General features: G+C 46.0%; 3 non-coding genes across 3 annotated transcripts; all 3 read right to left on the bottom strand.

The window, feature by feature from the left end:
- Positions 1-829: 829 nt before the first annotated feature.
- LOC130334258 (U2 spliceosomal RNA) lies at positions 830-1,020 on the bottom strand. The gene has a single exon (XR_008876092.1). It is a non-coding gene; the product is annotated as a U2 spliceosomal RNA (small nuclear RNA).
- Positions 1,021-3,554: 2,534 nt separating this feature from the next.
- Positions 3,555-3,745, bottom strand: LOC130334276 (U2 spliceosomal RNA). Its single transcript, XR_008876105.1, has one exon. It is a non-coding gene; the product is annotated as a U2 spliceosomal RNA (small nuclear RNA).
- Positions 3,746-5,820: 2,075 nt separating this feature from the next.
- Positions 5,821-6,011, bottom strand: LOC130334275 (U2 spliceosomal RNA). Its single transcript, XR_008876104.1, has one exon. It is a non-coding gene; the product is annotated as a U2 spliceosomal RNA (small nuclear RNA).
- Positions 6,012-6,779: the final 768 nt, after the last annotated feature.

The following is a 6,779-nucleotide window of genomic DNA, read 5'->3' as shown; positions in this document are numbered from 1 at the left end:
CATAGGTGCTGAATACATAAAAAGCGACTGTTCAGCGACAGACAAGTCGCATCGGCTGAAAGTAGGCCAGAATGTCAGTCCATGTTGGAGCAGGTTTAGATACAGTCTAAAGTATAGATCTCAAAGTCTGTGCACAGAATTTAGCAAGGGCCTCGCACCTTCTGATGCATCAGGTAGGTGCACAATAGCATAGCCTAACCCTCTGTACTTTGGTCTATATTGATGCGGGACATAGACAGCCAGCTGATGACCAATCCATTAGTGCAATGGATGGCTGGAAGCATTTGTCTTTGCCTTTGCAATACCACAGAAGCAATGCATGGTCAATGTACAGCAATGACACACCTGTGTGAACAGCCAGGAGACCCCCCCCCCCCCCCCATGTTATGTTACATAGTTACATAGTTAGTACGGTCGAAAAAAGACATATGTCCATCAAGTTCAACCAGGGAATTAAGGGGTAGGGGTGTGGCGCGATATTGGGGAAGGGATGAGATTTTATATTTCTTCATAAGCATTAATCTTATTTTGTCAATTAGGAACATTCAGCACCCACCCGCTATCAAGGCAGCTGCCTATCATGTCATGCCCTACCTGCACAGGTGTGCTGGCTACTCAAATGATCCAATTAAGGAGGCCATTTAGTCAGCAGCAGCAGAAGTCCTGTGCCTGGACGCTCCAACAGCGGCCAGACACAAGCAGAAGCAGCAGCAGCAGCACCACCTTTTGTTTTTTGGCTGCAGCAGCAAGGCCCACAGGGCTGGCTAGCTGGCTAGCCAGCAAGCAGGTAGCAATGAAAGTAGGAATCTTTCTTTTTAACCCTGTAAGGGGGTGGTGCACTGTACCCGAAGATACTGCCATATCGGGTCAATGCATAGGGCGACGGAAGCAAGCTTCGAAATCGGCCCCCGTTCTCAAAAATCCATTTAATATATGGTCCCCAGATAGGGGACGTATCAGATATTAAACTGATAAGAACAGACACTACACTTGATCTTAGCCAAAAGGCCGAGAAGCGATAACCGTGAAAAGGGCGGGCCCAACAAGGTCCCCTTCATGGGCACTATCACTGCTTGCTGTCAGGGAGGCTGCCAGACAATTTTCCATGCACACTCTGGGCTGGGGGGCAGTCAACCACCAGTACACACAGCAGAACCTAAACCCATACCATTATTGCTAAGCAGCAAGACAGGGGCCCATTGCACTCCCACGGGGCCTTTTTAAATGCAATCCATAACCCGGATTTGCCAGGAACCCTTCTTACTCCTCCTACTTTCATGTGACACTGGGCTTAGGATCTGCATAGGAAACACACACACAAGCACACACCTACCTTTGTTGCCTGCAGATGCCTCCTTGGCTGTAGTGTTGAGCGGCATAGGCCATATTCGAATTTGCGAATATTCGCGAATATATGGATGAATATCCGTCATATATTCGCGAATATTCGCATATCCGTTATATTCCCGTTTTATTTTCGCATATGCGTAAATTCGTGTATGCGAAAATTAACATATGTGAATATCAGTCCATACAAAATTAACATTTGCGAAAATTCGCATATGCGAATTTTCGTATATGCGAATTTTCGCACACCAGTCTCTCACAGTAGTATTAGACCCTTCTTTACACCACACAAGCTGGAAGCAGAGAGGGATGATCACTGTGATGTGTACTGTGAAGAGAAAAAAAAAACAAAAAAAAAACGAATATTCGTAATTACGAATATATAGCGCTATATTCGCGAAATTCGCGAATTCGCGAATATGCGATATTCGCGAATAATATTCGAATTGCGAATATTCGTGAGCAACACTACTTGGCTGTCCCCAAACGGTATCAAACCAACACCCACGGGAAGCTGTAAGCATAGAGGACATGCCTGCACCCCATTGGACTTACCTGTGTGGGTTAAATCCGGGTTATTTGACAACCTATGGCGGTGATGGTTCTGCTCAGGCAGAGCAGTGCTGATGCTCCTCATAAAGCTGTCGCTGCTGTGAAGGTTCTAGGTGACATCACAAATCCCTATGGTTACATACACAACAAAGCTGGGTTGTTGTTGTTTACACTCTGCAAGGCCTGTGGAAGTGAGTGACATCATAGCACTGTAGTTCTGAGGGTTCTAGATGGATGCAACAATCTCCTGTTGCTTCTATGAAGGCCATAATAGACGACATCACCAAACAGCTCCATAGTCACATACACAGCAAAGGAGAGATGTTGTTTACACCTAGTGATGTCAGTGGTATTGAGTGACATCACAGCACAGTGCTAAGGCTCCTGGGCCTGGACACAGCAGCGGCTGCAATATCTCAACGGAGAATACGTTTATATATATGTGTGTGTGTGCGCGTATATATATATATATATATATATATATATATATATATTTCTCCGCCGAAATCACTTTTAAACCCATTTCCACCTTTTTTTCCCTTCTCTTCCTCTTACTTTTTTTTCACGTTTTTTTACGTTTTTCTCCTTTTCGCCTCTTTTCTGGGCGTATTATTCTTCTTTTTCTTCTTTTTTTTCGTCTAATGCATACCCCATCAGTGCAGCAATGCTTATTCAATACCGCCAGCAGATGGAGACACTGGGGGATAATTTTCTAAGGATTTATACTGATTTTTCCTGTCTGAATTTGTCGCACAGAAAGTTGCAGGCCAAATATGTGTGACATTTCTGCGACTTTAGCTTCTAGAGCATTTTTACAACATTATACATAGGTGCTGAATACATAAAAAGCGACTGTTCAGCGACAGACAAGTCGCATCGGCTGAAAGTAGGCCAGAATGTCAGTCCATGTTGGAGCAGGTTTAGATACAGTCTAAAGTATAGATCTCAAAGTCTGTGCACAGAATTTAGCAAGGGCCTCGCACCTTCTGATGCATCAGGTAGGTGCACAATAGCATAGCCTAACCCTCTGTACTTTGGTCTATATTGATGCGGGACATAGACAGCCAGCTGATGACCAATCCATTAGTGCAATGGATGGCTGGAAGCATTTGTCTTTGCCTTTGCAATACCACAGAAGCAATGCATGGTCAATGTACAGCAATGACACACCTGTGTGAACAGCCAGGAGACCCCCCCCCCCCCCCCCATGTTATGTTACATAGTTACATAGTTAGTACGGTCGAAAAAAGACATATGTCCATCAAGTTCAACCAGGGAATTAAGGGGTAGGGGTGTGGCGCGATATTGGGGAAGGGATGAGATTTTATATTTCTTCATAAGCATTAATCTTATTTTGTCAATTAGGAACATTCAGCACCCACCCGCTATCAAGGCAGCTGCCTATCATGTCATGCCCTACCTGCACAGGTGTGCTGGCTACTCAAATGATCCAATTAAGGAGGCCATTTAGTCAGCAGCAGCAGAAGTCCTGTGCCTGGACGCTCCAACAGCGGCCAGACACAAGCAGAAGCAGCAGCAGCAGCACCACCTTTTGTTTTTTGGCTGCAGCAGCAAGGCCCACAGGGCTGGCTAGCTGGCTAGCCAGCAAGCAGGTAGCAATGAAAGTAGGAATCTTTCTTTTTAACCCTGTAAGGGGGTGGTGCACTGTACCCGAAGATACTGCCATATCGGGTCAATGCATAGGGCGACGGAAGCAAGCTTCGAAATCGGCCCCCGTTCTCAAAAATCCATTTAATATATGGTCCCCAGATAGGGGACGTATCAGATATTAAACTGATAAGAACAGATACTACACTTGATCTTAGCCAAAAGGCCGAGAAGCGATAACCGTGAAAGGGGCGGGCCCAACAAGGTCCCCTTCATGGGCACTATCACTGCTTGCTGTCAGGGAGGCTGCCAGACAATTTTCCATGCACACTCTGGGCTGGGGGGCAGTCAACCACCAGTACACACAGCAGAACCTAAACCCATACCATTATTGCTAAGCAGCAAGACAGGGGCCCATTGCACTCCCACGGGGCCTTTTTAAATGCAATCCATAACCCGGATTTGCCAGGAACCCTTCTTACTCCTCCTACTTGCATGTGACACTGGGCTTAGGATCTGCATAGGAAACACACACACAAGCACACACCTACCTTTGTTGCCTGCAGATGCCTCCTTGGCTGTCCCCAAACGGTATCAAACCAACACCCACGGGAAGCTGTAAGCATAGAGGACATGCCTGCACCCCATTGGACTTACCTGTGTGGGTTAAATCCGGGTTATTTGACAACCTATGGCGGTGATGGTTCTGCTCAGGCAGAGCAGTGCTGATGCTCCTCATAAAGCTGTCGCTGCTGTGAAGGTTCTAGGTGACATCACAAATCCCTATGGTTACATACACAACAAAGCTGGGTTGTTGTTGTTTACACTCTGCAAGGCCTGTGGAAGTGAGTGACATCATAGCACTGTAGTTCTGAGGGTTCTAGATGGATGCAACAATCTCCTGTTGCTTCTATGAAGGCCATAATAGACGACATCACCAAACAGCTCCATAGTCACATACACAGCAAAGGAGAGATGTTGTTTACACCTAGTGATGTCAGTGGTATTGAGTGACATCACAGCACAGTGCTAAGGCTCCTGGGCCTGGACACAGCAGCGGCTGCAATATCTCAACGGAGAATACGTTTATATATATGTGTGTGTGTGCGCGTATATATATATATATATATATATATATATATATATATATATATATATTCTCCGCCGAAATCACTTTTAAACCCATTTCCACCTTTTTTTCCCTTCTCTTCCTCTTACTTTTTTTTCACGTTTTTTTACGTTTTTCTCCTTTTCGCCTCTTTTCTGGGCGTATTATTCTTCTTTTTCTTCTTTTTTTTCGTCTAATGCATACCCCATCAGTGCAGCAATGCTTATTCAATACCGCCAGCAGATGGAGACACTGGGGGATAATTTTCTAAGGATTTATACTGATTTTTCCTGTCTGAATTTGTCGCACAGAAAGTTGCAGGCCAAATATGTGTGACATTTCTGCGACTTTAGCTTCTAGAGCATTTTTACAACATTATACATAGGTGCTGAATACATAAAAAGCGACTGTTCAGCGACAGACAAGTCGCATCGGCTGAAAGTAGGCCAGAATGTCAGTCCATGTTGGAGCAGGTTTAGATACAGTCTAAAGTATAGATCTCAAAGTCTGTGCACAGAATTTAGCAAGGGCCTCGCACCTTCTGATGCATCAGGTAGGTGCACAATAGCATAGCCTAACCCTCTGTACTTTGGTCTATATTGATGCGGGACATAGACAGCCAGCTGATGACCAATCCATTAGTGCAATGGATGGCTGGAAGCATTTGTCTTTGCCTTTGCAATACCACAGAAGCAATGCATGGTCAATGTACAGCAATGACACACCTGTGTGAACAGCCAGGAGACCCCCCCCCATGTTATGTTACATAGTTACATAGTTAGTACGGTCGAAAAAAGACATATGTCCATCAAGTTCAACCAGGGAATTAAGGGGTAGGGGTGTGGCGCGATATTGGGGAAGGGATGAGATTTTATATTTCTTCATAAGCATTAATCTTATTTTGTCAATTAGGAACATTCAGCACCCACCCGCTATCAAGGCAGCTGCCTATCATGTCATGCCCTACCTGCACAGGTGTGCTGGCTACTCAAATGATCCAATTAAGGAGGCCATTTAGTCAGCAGCAGCAGAAGTCCTGTGCCTGGACGCTCCAACAGCGGCCAGACACAAGCAGAAGCAGCAGCAGCAGCAGCACCACCTTTTGTTTTTTGGCTGCAGCAGCAAGGCCCACAGGGCTGGCTAGCTGGCTAGCCAGCAAGCAGGTAGCAATGAAAGTAGGAATCTTTCTTTTTAACCCTGTAAGGGGGTGGTGCACTGTACCCGAAGATACTGCCATATCGGGTCAATGCATAGGGCGACGGAAGCAAGCTTCGAAATCGGCCCCCGTTCTCAAAAATCCATTTAATATATGGTCCCCAGATAGGGGACGTATCAGATATTAAACTGATAAGAACAGATACTACACTTGATCTTAGCCAAAAGGCCGAGAAGCGATAACCGTGAAAGGGGCGGGCCCAACAAGGTCCCCTTCATGGGCACTATCACTGCTTGCTGTCAGGGAGGCTGCCAGACAATTTTCCATGCACACTCTGGGCTGGGGGGCAGTCAACCACCAGTACACACAGCAGAACCTAAACCCATACCATTATTGCTAAGCAGCAAGACAGGGGCCCATTGCACTCCCACGGGGCCTTTTTAAATGCAATCCATAACCCGGATTTGCCAGGAACCCTTCTTACTCCTCCTACTTGCATGTGACACTGGGCTTAGGATCTGCATAGGAAACACACACACAAGCACACACCTACCTTTGTTGCCTGCAGATGCCTCCTTGGCTGTCCCCAAACGGTATCAAACCAACACCCACGGGAAGCTGTAAGCATAGAGGACATGCCTGCACCCCATTGGACTTACCTGTGTGGGTTAAATCCGGGTTATTTGACAACCTATGGCGCAGATGGTTCTGCTCAGGCAGAGCAGTGCTGATGCTCCTCATAAAGCTGTCGCTGCTGTGAAGGTTCTAGGTGACATCACAAATCCCTATGGTTACATACACAACAAAGCTGGGTTGTTGTTGTTTACACTCTGCAAGGCCTGTGGAAGTGAGTGACATTCATAGCACTGTAGTTCTGAGGGTTCTAGATGGATGCAACAATCTCCTGTTGCTTCTATGAAGGCCATAATAGACGACATCACCAAACAGCTCCATAGTCACATACACAGCAAAGGAGAGATGTTGTTTACACCTAGTGATGTCAGTGGT

The sequence above is a fragment of the Hyla sarda genome, unplaced genomic scaffold (genome assembly GCF_029499605.1).
Source record: "Hyla sarda isolate aHylSar1 unplaced genomic scaffold, aHylSar1.hap1 scaffold_431, whole genome shotgun sequence".
NCBI classification, from domain to species: domain Eukaryota; kingdom Metazoa; phylum Chordata; class Amphibia; order Anura; family Hylidae; genus Hyla; species Hyla sarda.
This window is presented reverse-complemented; position numbering and strand designations above follow the sequence as displayed.